Below are 15,848 nucleotides of genomic sequence, written 5' to 3'. Positions count from 1 at the left end.
CCAAACCCCACAACTAATAAGCACAAGAAAGACAACCACGAACCCTGCACCTGCTGTCTTCTATTTGAACCAGGAAGTTTTTCAAGGGTTCTTTCATCTGCTGTGCTCTGGGTTCTTCAGAACAATCTTTCTATTCTTATTTTTCCTGCTCAACTTGAGCTGGTTTTTGCCACCAGCCTCTTCACCTCGACCTGCCCAACCTTCTCCTGCTCATGTGCATGAACTGATGTTCACAGGGAGTCCCCCAAATGCTGACTTAGTGACTGATCACAAACCATGTCAGAACAAATAAAAGAGTTGATACAAGTAAGGATTAGCAAAGGACACAAAGCCGAGTTTTACTGTGTCCTTCTGCTGAGAGTGCCTCTGAAAGCATCCTTAGGAAAATGATTTTTTTATTCCCTCTGTCCTTTTTATCAGACTGCCTGGGTTTTACTGGCTTTGTGCCATCTGACAAGGATGACAGGAAACAATAGGACCTGTGTGTAATAGCCTGTGTTTCTGGTCTGGGTTCCTTGCCAAAATAGCTGCACTTAGCACTTGCACAGCTCTTTTCATCTTCAAAGCCTTTCACAGATCCGATGTAAACAGCCAGAGTTCCACTGATTTTGGTGGCAAAGAGCTTAGTAGCCTTCAGAAAAGGATTATGCATTTGCATGGAAAGTGGGAATATCATCTGCTGCTCTGCTAGCTCAAATTCCATAAAGGTATCAAGCTTCAAGCTAGAAAATGTTATTAGCTGAATGAGGTTTAGTAACTTTCCTTGTGATCAACATGCATATTCCTGGCTATAGTTTCATTGGATGAATCCAGGATTGATTATTGAATCAATCCTTTAATGTGTTTACAAGAAATGCAATTGCTGAGAGCAACAGTATTTTGAGTGCAATTGATTTTGATGTTTTATCAAGCCATGTTACCTGTATGTCCTAATGCTTATGCCACACATGTGTGCAGGTATTGCCTTGGCAGGGTTTTTTCAGTGTATTAATATCCTTGAGAGTTATTTTGTGATGTTTCAGAGTATTTAAAAAATAAGATACTTTATTTCACTAGTACATCCTATGCTATAGATAGCAAACCCCAAGTATATCCTAAATATATATTTATGTACATAGTTATGTTAAATATATTAAATAGAAAACATAAAAACTAGAAATGTTACTACAAGACAATAAAATCAACAAAAATATCATTTAATATTATATATCTATAATTATATAAAAATATATCTTAAATATGTTGCTATATTTAACTTGGGGTGCACTTAAGAGGTCAATCCCTGCTTCTTCCCCCATTCCTTTGCAGAACCAGGTCTATCTAGCTGGGATCACATTTCTCTAGTCTTTTTTCAATGATGTTCTGCTTTTACCTCCTTAGAGACTGATACCCAATTTGCCTTATGGTCAGGTGACTCTGCCTCTATAGTGAAAATTAAACCAATCGTTTCCAACTTTCCCTGTCATTTGTGTTTGTCTATACTTATGATTCTTGTTGATCTTCTCTGAACTGAAATTGTCTCCATTTTTCTTAGTGAGATGCTCAAATCCAGCTGCAATATTCCAGCAGAGATCTCTCAGCTGTGTGTAGAGCACAATGTCCATCTCCCCTGACACATCTGCCCGTGCCCCCCAGAGCAGGACCATCCTTTTGTGTGCAGTGTGATGGTGCCATTTGGATGGTCTGTGATAAACTCCATTTCTGCAGTGACTTTGCTGAACCAGTGACCCCTGACTCATGTTTTTGTGTTTGATTTCTATTTGTGTCTTTACTGAATGTTATCGTGTTGATGTCAGACCATTACTTATGAACTGGTGACCATTTGTAATATGAATTTATTAGCAGCAGGAACAAGATCTCCCTGCTGTGGGAATAAGAGTTTCTCCTCAAACCCTGTTTGGGAAGGGATGGATGAGGTGGGGTGAAACTGTTTCAATGTTGGAATTGCTTTTCCAACTGCCCTGTTGGAGCTGCTCTTCCAAATTTGTCAGGTACTACAAAAGCAAAAGCTTGGTCAGAAAGGTTTTATAGTGTGGACATATTGAGATGAAAAATGCTAGCACTGACTCTGAAAAGAGGGCTACTGCTGCATCTGTCCTTTACTTGGCCTTCTGGCAATCTGGACATCAGATTCTTGAAGCCAACCCTCCTGTGGGTGTCCAGTCTGGTCCCAGAGCCCTGGCTGGTAAATGTAGATGTCTGAGTGTTTTATTTTTGCATGTAGAAAAATAAGTATGGGTTAAGCTGAATTATGTTCTCTGCTCTGGGAACACCATGCAGCAAAGCCAGGATTTTAAACCACTCTTTCAAAGTTATGAGCTGGTTCTTCAGCACAGCCTGAAGAGAAATTACCTCTATAACCTCTGGAATATGAGAGATAGTGAATTGAATTAAATACTCATCTTTTCCAGTGACTCATCTGCTTTTTAGTGTCAGTGGATGGACAGTGTTGTCCTTTCTCTTTGAAGAAGCAGTTTAGAGCAATTCCCTTTTAATTTGTCACCAGCGAGTTCTGCAGGTCTCCAACCAAACAGAGTCTTCTTCAGAGGCCAATTCAGCAAACCTGACCTGGCTCCAGTGTTCCCAGAGCAGTCCTGCTCCTGGGGAGCACTGTCATTGCTACTGCTGTACTTCATCTGCAGCAGACCAGGGAGAAGGAGCAGCTAAAATGTCTTTAGCTGTCTGCATGGGCAGCATTCCTGCTGCTGGGAGGAGAAGGTAGCAAGCCTGCATCAAAGGGAGATGTCCTGAAAAACATCACTGTAAGCACAAGCCTGTTAGTGCCTTTTTTGTGAACATATTGTTTGTAGTCAAGTATTTCACTGCTGCCTTAAAAATGCAGAGTGCAGAAGGATTCAGAATTAATCCCATCCTCTCCTCTGCAATGAATATTCTCCTGTTTTCAGCTGTGCATCTCCCTTCTGAAGTAATATCTGGGGACTTTCCTTTGCATCCATCAGAATTCTTCTTCAGTCTGTCATTCTCTGCTCTTAAATATCTAACACTGACTTTCTGCTGGCTGGTTCTTGTATCCCTTATAAAATCCTTCATAAAATCAGACTCCTGTCTCCCAATCCTTTTTGATTGTTTCCTGCTGCCTGTCCAGTGCTTTCTTTTCTCATAATTTCTTTACTGCTTTCAGCTATCCATTCTCCACACATGCCAATAGCATTTACCTGAATCCTTGGGTAGCTTTGAATGTTGCTTTTCCTCCCTTTCATTTTCATTTAAATGCATTGTATTCCCAAAAAGCCCCAAACTGCCACAACAATTATTTCCTAGTGAGACTGAAGGAGATAGTTGCAAATACTTTCAGACTGCTGCATTCCTCACTCCTAGCATCCCTCCCTTCTGGTTATTGTGGGCAGCCAGCAAGACAAACATGGGCTGTGAAAAACCTCCCCTTCTGCCCTGGACACTCTCTGGAGTAAAATCCTCTGTCTCCACTCAGCTTTGATTTCCATTTGCTGCTGCACTTCCCTCCAGGATGCTGCCAAAGGAAGTCCTAGCTCTGTTTTGGGAAGCTGTTGTGATGGGTGTGTTGTTTTGCTGTTTCTGCCAGCACAGGTGTCTCTGGTGTCCTTGGGCTGTCCAGCAGCTCCTGCTGTCCCTGCCCAGGGCCACCTTGTCCTGTGGGGCAGCAGCTGCTGGGGCCTCTCTCAGGCTGTGTCCCTGCCCATCCTCTGTGGCTGCTTCTGCAAACTTTGCTGGTGAATCTGTCCTGGCACCAGGGAAAGTTGTTGCTGTGCAAAGGCCAATCAGGGAGACAAGGATGAAAATATGTTAATGATGTTTAAACCTGCAGTATTTCCAGATAAAACTGTCCAGCTTTGCTGGCTCTGCAAAGCTCTGCTTTTGTGTGGCAGGGAATCATTGGTGTGGACCAATGCTGTAACCTGCACTTAATGCTTCTCTGTAAAATACAAACCTGATAAAAATAGCAGCCCTTCGGACTCTGCTGGGTGTATAAAGAAATGCACTGTGGTGTATTTGGGATTAAATCCTTTAATAGCAGTAATTCTTCCATTCCAGCACAAAGCATTTTACTTTATATTGAAATATATCCAGAAAGACTGTTTAGTGGAATAGATTAACAACTTGAATATTACTTTAAACATTTAGGTTTTCATCCAGTATCCCAGATCCAGGCTCATAAGGGAACAAAGAACCTCTTTCCAGATCCAGAGTACTAGGATATTGATTGCAGGACTCCAGCTGCATGGAAATAATGCAACATACCCCAAATATATCAGATGCTGTATCAGCTGGGTAATTTTTTATTTCTTTTGTGAAAATACATCTGTTTTGATGCAGATGTTGCTGTCCAATGCAAGACCAAAGTGAGTAATATCTTCATGCCTCCTGGTAGTAATATCTAAATACTGGAGATTAATTTTTTTTTCCTCTTTTGAGCCTATTATCTTTCATTCTGTCTGGAGCAGTATTATTTTGTGCATCTGTCACTGATAGTGATGTGCTGGGAGGAAGGGTGAGCATAATCATTTAGTTATGAGACACTGAATAAAACAAATGATCTTTTAGCAGATTCATAGTGTTTAAGTCTGGGAGGGATTGTTGCATTTAGCCTGACCTTCTCCACCTCACATCTTTATAAAGCCAGAGCTGTCTAATAATTTTTGAGGCCCATGTTGCATACAATTATCAGTCTCCTGGATAAATACCAGCTGTTGGGATCCTTCCAGCTATGCCTTTTCCTGAAAAGCCTTCTGTATAATAAGAGGGGACTGATGATGCTCTTTTTGAAAGAGCACAGGGAGCCAGAAATGTAAGAAGGAGCTTCAGGTCCAGGAGGAATGGAGGTTTCTGGCACAACTCTGAGAGTGGTAAGAATGGGTGTTGGAATGAGAGGATTCCCCAGTCTGGCAGCCAGCTTCTTCCATTTCAGAGTGGGAGAAGCATGGGAAGATCAGACAGCAGTGCCCCAGAATTGGAGACTTTTCCCTCAGTTTGCAGCAGCAGTGTCCAAGAGGAAGGATGCTGTGTGTAAAGGAGCATTTGTCCCTATGACAGCAAAAGGGACCTTCATTTTTTCTTTTTCTTTTTTTGTTCTTGTGCATGTTGTTTCAATTTTGAGCAACTTGCCCACAACCACAACAATCAGCAGCAGTGATGGGTTCCTAATGAGTTTTCTAATCACCAAGGGCTATAAATGTCCTGCAGTGAGACTGGATTTGCAAGGTTTCTACCTGTTTGTGCCAGTGATGGTTACTACTGTCAGTGGCATGCTGCAGTGACTGCAGGGAGGAGCTGAAGTATTTTGGTGATGTTGAGTTTTGCCCAGAGCCTTGTGAGCTCTCCAAATGCTCCTGTCAGTGCTTTCCTGACACCTGCCTGTGCAGATACAATTACAGCAGCACAGCCCTATCAGGCCATTAGACACCAGCAATCAATACTGGTTATGGCTGCAGCTCCAAAAGGGGGATGGCAACAGGATCCCTGCAAAATGAACCTCCTTTTTCACTCTGTGTGGGGCATGAACTGTGTCAGCAACTGCACTCTGGCAGCTCTCATTTCTGAGTGCTGTTTCCCTAGAAAAATGAGCACAAAGTAACCTTTATCCTGTGGTTTTTCGATGTGTCTGCAAGGCTGTAAAAAGCTTTCTTAAGACCCTTTCCCTTTCTTTTGTGGGTGACTCAACACATTCCAAATGGGACACCAGGTGTGGAGCCTGAGTGTGGTGCCCAGCCTTCTGCAGGACAGCAATTGAGAGTTCTGGTGGTTTCTCTCCTCCAGTCTGTTTTTTAATTTTTTTCTTTTTTCTTTTTTTTTTTCTTTATTTTTTTTTAATAATTAATTCTGTATTTGGTTGGGGTTTTTGTCACTTCTGAGTGAAATGCTTTCAACCTGATCTTGAATCTCTCTCTGGGAAAAAAGGTACTCAGGAGAAAAATAACTTCCCTCTCATTTTGACACAGCCTTCTATACAGCCTGCATATCAGGAAAGCCATTTATAGAGCATGTACAGTAATTGCATGCTTAATATTTCATCAGCTGCGTTAAGAGGAATGTCACTAAAACCAGGTATAGATTTAAAAGGATCTCTTTTGATTAAAAGTGACTTTAGTGCTTCTTGTGTATAATAATAGCAGCAGGATGTACTATCATAGATGTTGCTATGGGGTTCTGAATTTAATAATTCAATACACGCACAGACACACACAGAGATTTGCACTGAGATTTTTGGACAAAGCATATGCTCCTGTTTGGCAGTGATCCTCTAATTACACCAAGATTAGACTGGTGGGAAGCAGATTGCTGCAGCTTGAGCCCCACTCCTCCTTCACAGCCAAGAGATTGCAATATTTTTGGGTGGTGCAAACCCCGTGGTTTCATTGCCATGCTCCAGTTGACAGCTGTAGGAAACAAAGATTAGAATCCAGAGTGGTTTTCTGCCAGACCTCCTTTAGCCTCTCGTGGTAGGATGCCATGAAATGTTTGGACTTGAGGCAGAATGGTTCTTTTGAAACAGTGCTTCAATTCACTTGAATTCTACTGCACCATCTCAGCTACTGAGAACAAAGATCTGCTGCCAGTGGGGCAGAAACCCTTCAAACATGGAAAATAACAGAAGGAATTTATTGGATGTGTCTTAACAGTAAACCTCTTGAACTTCACTCTTGTCTTAGAAATGAGAAAGAATCTCTGCAAGAAGATCTTGTGTTAAATGGTGAAGAGGAATTCCTCAACAGCAAGTGTCAGTGGTCTTCTTCAGAGACACCCTTGTTATTTATAATTTATTTTTTTTTATTAAGGTAATAATTTTGCTAAATATTAGTAATGGATTCACTGGGTCTTTTGGCCAATGATGAAGAAAAATATTTTTAATGCCTGTGTTTCGCTGGTGATAAATTTCTCTCTTTTTTGAAGTTATCATCAGAGCAGGTATCACAGGTGTCCTCTTCCAGCTGGACCATGTGTGCACTTTGAGTTGGGCAGCCTGAACTTCCACCAGCAAATAGAACTAATTTCTTTAGGCACAATTTGGGGCAGGCCAAAATGCTGGAATTTATATTCCAGGGACTGCTGTACTAGAAGGTGAAGACATCTTAAGAAATTTGGGAGGTGTTACCAAACTGTGATGAGCACCTATCAGAGGAGCACTTTATTTTGCACCATTGGAATTTAGGTCTATCAGTGCCTTCAATTAAATATATATATGCAAAAAATATATGATTCTTTCAAGGTTAGGAATGGAGAAATTATTGCATGGAGAATATCCTGCCTTCAAAATCTGCACCCCAAGCATGGCAAACCATCACCCATTTCCTATCTGGATCAACCATATGGAATGGTGATGTCAGGCATGCACAGCCACTGTACATCTGCTCCAGCTTTTATAGGTGAGGAAGATTTATGCACCTGACTAAAATGAAACTCAGCTTTAGTGCTTACTTATGATTTGAACAGTAATCAATTGTTTTATAAATGCCATCCTCCACACAGAGGTAGTGGAGTGAGAAATACATCACTCTGATACTTATGGCCCTACTAATTCTGTTGGGGTGAGAGTAAATACACTGGAGATTCCTTTGAAACTTGTGGTTTTTCTCCACCCTGCTTGTGGGCAGTGATTTCATGGGCAGCACTCACAGAGCAAAGGCAGAGGGGTCGGGCAGAAGTGAATTCCCAGGTGCCAGGTGTATTTCTGGGTATAGAATTAACTTAAACCAGCCTTGTGCTTTCCTGCAGGAGTGAGCCCTCCTCCCTTCCCTCTGCATGTGTCAGTCATCTGTTCCTTTTCAGCTGGCTGGAACTGCCCTTTTCCTGTTTTTTATTTGTACTGGCCTAAACATCTTCAGTTGACTGTGGCAGCTCTTTCTCCTGGGCATTACACACAAACAATTGGAGATTTGAGGGGTTTGTGTCAGGTAGTCAATAACTCCAGATGTCTTGTTTAAATTAATACCTGCTTTCATATTATTTCAATGTAATGGATATAAAATAAGATATACCCTATAAAATGAAGCAGACTTGGGTTTGGGGTGTTTGCTTTCTCATTTGAAGTTGGCAGAAAACTTTCATTGAAAGACCAATTAAAAAGAGACAAACAGTCATGGCTAATTCCATCCTTGGAGAATACTTATTTAATGAAGCTCTTACAGGAATTCTACTTTTTGGTTCAATACAAGGCATACTTACATGGAAGTGAAATCATCATAATGATATTAACTGATGTAATTACTTAACTCAGCCTAACGCTATCTTTACATTGCAAAACATCAGTGCTAGTTCTTGGTTCCACAGAGTTTTAATGAACACAGATCAATGGCTGTTATTGCTGATCTGGAGATTGCAATTAAACAACTGGTCACTAAAAAATCAGAAATTCTTACTGTTGGAGAAAGCAATCTCCATCTTGTCATCTGCCTTGTAGCACTGATTTCAGTACCTGTGTTTAAAGGAGAAATAAATCACCAGAACCCTCAATAATAAATGGCATTGCCTTTTTTCTGTGCAGCATCAGTATGGTAGCTTCATCCTAGGCTTTCCTGGAATTTCAGCAAATGCTCCATTTAATGAGGGGATGAGTTTCTGTTTAAATGCTCCAAAGGATTTGGCTTCCAGCTCTGGGAGGTTTCCAAGCTGTAAACTGTTGATCACTCTTTCAGGCTCTGCTTGAGGTATTGGCTCCTCAAATCTAATTATATCTCTTTGTGACAGAACTGCCTGATGTGCTCATTTAAATACTTTGCATCTGCTCTGTGGGACTAATGTATCTCTCTATGGCTAATTTGGTCAGGAAATCCTGAAAAGTGGATTTAGTGGATCCAGGATCACTACAGAGTCTTCTTTCCTTTGAATAAACCACTTTCTAGTAATCTTTGTGAACAGTGTATTCCTGTTTCATAAAGGATTGTTTCAACTAATTTTCTTGTTGCTGCTGTTTCTCCTTCAGTAGCATATTCATTTCTCCTGTAACATTCTCTAAATTCTCCCTACTTGAATCCATGAGAGGATCCCATCTTGGTAATATAGAACAGAGATCTGGGGTTTTTTTTTCTTTTTTTTTACCCTCCTTTTTCTCTCTAGCCATACCATGCAACTTTGCAATTTTCCTTACCAGCTACATCTGCCATTCCCTGTTGGTTGACTTGCACCTTCTGCCTTGTTTTGTTTCTACCTTCAGTCACCCATTTGAGTTTTATTTTTTTTTTCTGAGAGTATCCAGAAGCCCTGTAAAGTGGCCCAGTAAAACTCAGCAAACCTGACTTTGGATGCTGCCTGGATGTGTGGAATTCTGTGTGCTTTGCCAGGCAGGATTGGGCTCCTTCACATCTGCAGTGTTTATGTGAATGTGGCAAAGGGGATTTTTTGGGGATTCTCATGAGAGTACTCAAGGCATAGGGAAAAAGAATGTTTTAAATCCTGCCCACACAATGCTCAGGACTGGCACTGAGCAGTTAGGAGAGAAACATTGCTGAAGGATGTTAGAAATCATGAGATCCATGTGCAGTGGCAGCCACAGGATCCAGGATGTCCTTGCTGAGAGCAAAGATTTGGGACTTGTTTTACTGCTGAGAAAGATATAATCAAAGTTATTAACGGCATGAATTAGGTGGACTTGGAAGTGTTTCTCACCAAATTCTGCACTGCTTCTGCGTGGAGAAGCTCTTTGAAATTAGTTGGAAATAAGTGTCAAACAGGTGAAAGAAATTGCTGTTTCTCATGGCAGGCAGTGAATGTCTGGGGTGTGTTGTCCTAGGAGATTCAAAATGGAACTAAACACATTTAATTTCATCCAGCAGGTCTGAAGTGGATCTAAATAGTGCAGGAAGAGCAGAGATTTCTGTGTCCCTGTTGCAGTCATTACAGATCCTGGAGGAGCAGGGGGACAGCAGGCTGCAGAGAGTGGCCAGGCTCAGATGTTGTCCCTAAACTGGTCCCAAGGCAGTGGGATTTCTGGGCTGGACAGACCAGAGCTGCAGTCCCTGGGGGTATTTCCTGCACATCCAAAGGCAGTGGGATTTCTGGGCTGGACAGAGCAGAGCTGCAGTCCCTGGGGGTATTTCCTGCACATCCAGGCTACTCTGCTCCCAGTGTTCAAGCCCTACCCTGGCTTGTTGTGCCACAAAACCTTACACCACTGCTTGTTTGTTGAAATTAAACCTCTGAGAAGCAGGGATCCCTCCTTTCCCCTTGGCATATTCTCTCCCATGCCTTGTAGAATACTGCCCATATTTTGGCCTTAGGTAGCACTGTGATTTGTGCTGCTAAACAGGTTTATGTGCCATACAAATACATTTTTGTGCATAATACACATTAGTTCATTGCTGTCATTGAAATATCTGGACACAGGTGATTAGTTTGAGGCAAGCAATGAAATTTGTGTGCTTCAGTCATTCTAGGGAGAAAAAAGAACCAAGCCTGCCTGTGCTGTAAGTGTCTTTTTGCTTACTTATGTCAGCTCACTTCCCTTTTGGCATTTCCCTGTCATGGTGTCATTAATATTTCCATCCCCCCCTACATCCTTAATGATTTACTTGGTTGACCTGCATCATTTAAAATATTTTTTCATTATAGTGATTTTCTCATTTAGGTCCCAGGGAGATCTCGATATGTAATCAGTTTTCTCTAACAAATGACCTCCTTTAACTTCATTAGTTCAGAATTAATTTACTAGCATCTAAGATATTGAATGACTCTGATTAGTAAAACACAGCAAAAAAAAATTAAAGTTCTCTTTCATTTATGGTGAAGGCAAACATTAATTAAACCCTATATTTCTTTGCTGATTTTGTTCACACTTGAATTTAATAAAGAGGGGATGTTTGATGGGTTGTCACTGGATATCAGATGAGGATGGGATTACAGGATTTCTGTGTGTGTAACACTTGGGGAGGATGTGCCTTTGGCTGGGCACCCCCTGGCTTATCTCAGACTTATCTCAGCATCTCTCCTTCCTGGGCAGAGAGTTATTTACAGGATCAGCCCTGCTCACACTTCAAGGTTTTGCAGGTTTCCATTCTGCAAATCTGCTGCAGAGGCTGTGTGGCATCTCTGTCATGAATGGCAGCAGGGCTTTGCTCAGGGAATGATCCTTACTCCAGGAAAAATCCATCCGGGGAGGGCACCCACCATGGGGTGATTTGCCCCTCTTCCCATCCTGCTGGAGCTAAAGGGGGACAATGGCCTTGTAAATTGTTCTCCCTTATTCATAAGCAGAGAGTTTGTAGAGGGACTCAGGCAATCAATTTGCATCTCTTGAAGGAAAAGAAATTGAAAACACTAAAGCAATTTATTGCCTTTTAAATTTGGGGATGAGGGGGAATGTAAGTAGCCCTAAAATTTAAGTACCTGCAAAAGCAAATAAAAAAACCCTGCAATATTTCACAACGTCGTAATCCACTATACTTATATATAAGTGCATTTTCAATTTCATTGTGGAAAATGTAACATTCAACTGCTTTCTGCTGAAGAACTTGCCCATAAAACAACATGTAATTGGCGGGTTGTGTAGTGTTTCTCATATTGTTTTTTTTTCCTTACATTCTTACAATTTGCATAGAATATTTAGGCATGATTTTCTCACCCAGACCTCATATTGCAGTAGTCCAAATTTTCTGTACAGTAAGTGTTTTGCCTGCAAGGCCTACACCTAACATTGGCTCATTTTGAATGTATTTTTGCATTTAAATATTAGTCCAGGAAAGCACAGTAATTGTAATCAAATGAGTATGCTCAATATACTGTAGCTTATATGACTACAGGGTGGCTTTCTTGGTCTAATTCAGATGATCTCAGAAAACAGGAGATGATTCAGGAGCTCTTCTAAGAAGAGTCTTGCTCCTGGAAATATTTACTCCTAGGTAGATCAGAAAAATAAGAGGTAGCATCAGAGAAAACATCAAAACCCCAAATTGGTTAACATCTGCTGATGACATGAGGGCAAAGCCACTGCCACCAGGGCAGCAGAAAACTGAATTTGCCCATCTGGGTGGCACAGCATTGCAGAAGGGCCCTGGAGAAGTTCACTGTGTGAAGAGAGTGTAGGAAATACAATCTGAGCTTCATCCAGGCTACAAATCCTCCCTGTTTATTTTTCCCACCCAGGAAAAGTCCCTCTCAGCCCAAAGTTTGCAGTCTCAAGCACTGGAACAGGCTGCCCAGGGAAGTGGTGGAGTCACCATCCCTGGATTTAAAAGACATGCAAATGTGGCACTGGGGACATGCTTTAGTGGTGGGCTCTACAATCTTGGAAGTCTTTCTCAGCCTAAGAAACTCTGTGATTCAACAATTCCAGATGGTTCAGGATGAATTGATGGCTTGTTTGTGACTGATTGCCTGGGCTGTTCTGGGACAGGTACTGCTCTACAGGTATTCTGCAGTGGTTTTTGTGTCCAGATAAATCCAACTTCTGAGATAAAGTGAACTTCTTCCTGGCATCATTACTTAGAGAATGCCTTATTACTTAGAGAATGCCTTATTTTCTGTGTTAGAGCAGGTTCCCTGAAGCAGCTCTTGGGGATGGAAACCTCCTTGCCTGGAGAGTTGAGAGCTTGTCCATGTGAAAAATCACTTCCAGCTACATCTAGGCCAGCAACAATCCCCATGTGGCTCTGTGAGCCACAGAATTCCCAAACCAACAGCAAAATATTTGTTTTCCCAGGAATACATTGGCTTTCCTCCCTCCCAGGCTGCCCCAGACAGGATCTCAATGCTTATCCTCACCCTTGTGTGGGAACACAAGGGGCTGAACCTGGCCATGCCTTAATCACAGGTGAGAAAACTTCGTAATAGCTCATGTTTGCTTAACCATAATCACATCTTTTTGTTCCTGCTTCACACACAAGTTTCTCCATTTTATTAGCTATTTATGAATACCTGATTAATTTATGCAGATGAGATTGGTTATTATGGCTCTTGAGGCACTGCTGGTGCTGTAGATGTTTTATGCTGGGCCTGTTGAGTCTTAGCAGAGTGGGAAATGTATTTTTCTTAGCAGAGTGTATCAGATGTATTTTTCCTTTTAGGGATGCTCCAGCTGCTCTCTGTAGTTGTCAATCTAAATTTGAGCAGAGGTATTGCACTGACCCAATCCCATCTGCAGAGATCTGGGATGCAGCTCTGTGCATCGGGGGGGGTTGTAGCTCCAGGGCTGGATAATTTGGAGAGGATGGAGTTTTCCCCTTGCATAAATCCATTTGTATTCACTTCAAAAGCTGAAGGGAGCTTCCAGCCCAGGTGTGCTGCACGCAGGGCGTGTTCACAGGGGTGAGTTTTACCCACCCTGACAGGGCCTACAGAGCCCTGCTCAGATGGTAACAGAAAATGACTGTGCAGGGCTCTGCCTCCCTCCAGAGATGCTGCTCTGAGGACACGTGAATCCTTTTAGCCCACTGCAAGATAAAACCTACAATATTTAAGACCCCTCTGGTGCTGCAGACTCCTAGCTGCAGTGGGCTGTGCTGCTGTAAGGGATGCAGCTCCACTGCCACCAGCCCTTCCCCTGGGGCTGCAGCCCAGGGCTCCAGGGGACTGGAACAGGGTTGTGCTGATTTACAGGAGAATCTGGCTGTGGAAGCTCACAAACCAAACCTCTGTGATCTCTGTAAACACGCCTAGTGAGGGCACAGCTCAACCTGAAATCAAACCAGTGTTGAGAAATACTGAGGGCACAGCTCTTGCTCGTCGTCACTGTAATTAGGATTTCTGCTGCTTGGCTTTGCTGCAAGGCCCTTGGAGCATTGTGGCTAACTTATGGTGACATAAAACCCAGATTTACTGTTACTTGCTATAAACATTGGAGCACAACAGAAAAGAACCTCAAAATATTAATCTGTGCTGTAGCATAAAACATACATGCAAGTCACAACAATTAGCAATAATCTTTCATTCTGTGCTATATTTAATTTTATAAGTGGCCAAACTATGGGACAAAATGCTACCAGAGCACGTACTGTGGATTTTTGCTGCAGCTCCTCCTCTCCCAAACCAGCCCAGGATGCTTGGCCTGGGCAGACCTCATGTCTGTACATGAGTCTGGGGAAGGAGAGGTCTGCCCGGAATAAAATCTTGTCTTGGTGGAAGATTTTTGTTGTAGATCTGACCTGATAATTTAGCCAGCTCCCTCCCACCCACAGGGGGCTCTTCTGAACATCTCAGCAGCATCTTTCTTGATCTGGTCCAGGAACTGGAGTGAGCATTGTCCTCTTCCTGGGCTGGCAGTTTCTCCCTAGAGCTGAGGTGGAAGGAATCAGGGCTGGCATTTTGTCTTGAGAGAACATCACTTGAGCTGAACATCACTTTTCTGTCTTCAGACCACGAAGTTCTCTTGCGATAAATTACTTGAAGCAATACTGGTTTGGAAATTTTCAGTCAATACTGGTTTGGAAATTTTAAGTCATAAAATATATATATATTTTTAGTACTACATCTTAATCCTATTGAAACATTTTCTCTTTTCAAAAACCTACCCTACCCACTTCTTTTTCTTTCCTAACCCGAAATATCTGTGCCTTGTAAAATATTATATAAAAACATGAACATTTGGAAAATAACCCTTTTTAAGCCTATTTGTTTATTGCAAATTTACTTAGAATGAACTGAAATTGTTTCCTAGCTCTGATGAGCTGGAGCAGTGCAGTAATACATCACATGGAGTGGTTATGCACTGTCTGGAGCTTGACTGAAAATGTGATTCCTGGATTACAGATCTTGTTGCAGCTTTGAAAGAGGGTCCTGAGCAGTGGTTTCCTCTGGCTTTTGAGAACAGCATTAGCTGGGGTTGGAGTCAGTATGGATTTCTGGCACTGATGAAGGGCTCCACAGTTTGAAAGATTTCCTGTAAACTAGAAGACTGTCTAGCCTGTGGGCTTGGCTTGGGTGCAGCCTTACCCCAATAACTATTTATTGGATATAATATTTAGATCAGCTGAGGAAGGTCTGCTCCAGTTCAGAAATATAGAATAATTCAGAAGGAGTGAAAGAGGAATTTTTTTTCCTTTTCTATATGAGAATTGTATTAACACCAAATTATCTGGCAATTTTTGTTAAATGATCCTGATTTCTATGGATCTGAGAATCCCATCAAGCTTATTTTCTCTGTGTTTTTTCCATGCCCAATGTGTCTTCTTCCTCTCCCCAACATTATTTTTGTCTGCAGCAGGGCTGTGTGCTTTTGTTCCATGCTCTGGCACAAGGAATGAAGTGGGGTCTGATGTCCAGCCAGCTGCCTTCCCTCAGTACATGAGCCTGGCACTTGGGAACTCACAGTCCCAACCTTCTGAGCCTGGCCTAAACCCCCAAAACTGCCAGATGTGAGAATGCTGCCAGAGCAGGTTTCTGGTGAGATCAGATGAGGACAGAGAGCATCCTCTGAGCTGCAAGGGTTAACAGGAGATTGCTGCTCCTCTTCCTTTGCCTTTACTGGGATCATGATTTATATATTTGAGAGTAGGGGTGATTAATAATCCACAAGCCCTCAGCCTGCCAGGAGAGCTCAGGCACTTAGCATACCACAGTGAGCCAGGATGCAAACAGAGAGGAATGATTAACAGCACCAACATCCACCCTCCTCCCCAGAAAACTCAAGAGCAGCATCAATGGTCCCTTGCACTTCCTGGCTCCCAGCAGGGGGGTGAGGGCCACCAAAAACCTTCTGCAGCAAAAGGTTGTGGCTAAAAGTCCGTGCACTGCAGGTACCATGGTGATGAGTCTGGCACAATCACCTGGAAAGATAAATACAGTTATTGTGCCATTCCTGGAGCTGGATATAAATGTCTCTGTTCTATATGCACTGCTACTCTGGAGATAAGGAAAAGCTGGCCCGTGGAGTCCTCACTGACCTCAGAAGTCAATTAAAGCACAGAAAGAATTAATTTGCTGTT

General features: G+C 42.3%; 1 long non-coding RNA gene across 2 annotated transcripts in view; it reads left to right on the top strand.

Annotated features, from left to right (window-relative positions):
- LOC135305896 (uncharacterized) overlaps positions 1–15,848 on the top strand; it is a 31,945-nt gene that overhangs the window by 7,217 nt on the left and 8,880 nt on the right. Inside the window, exon 3 of one of the 2 annotated variants that reach the window (XR_010366885.1) lies at positions 1,535–1,680. The exons of the other annotated variant lie outside the window; for it this stretch is intronic. This is a non-coding gene — a long non-coding RNA (uncharacterized LOC135305896). Of the gene's footprint in view, positions 1–1,534; positions 1,681–15,848 lie in introns of those variants that run through there. 2 annotated transcript variants of the gene reach the window in all.

Source organism: Passer domesticus, chromosome 8 (genome assembly GCF_036417665.1).
Source record: "Passer domesticus isolate bPasDom1 chromosome 8, bPasDom1.hap1, whole genome shotgun sequence".
In the NCBI taxonomy this organism is placed as follows: domain Eukaryota; kingdom Metazoa; phylum Chordata; class Aves; order Passeriformes; family Passeridae; genus Passer; species Passer domesticus.
The sequence above is the reverse complement of the archived record's forward strand: the minus strand, read 5'-3'. Positions and strand labels throughout refer to the sequence as shown.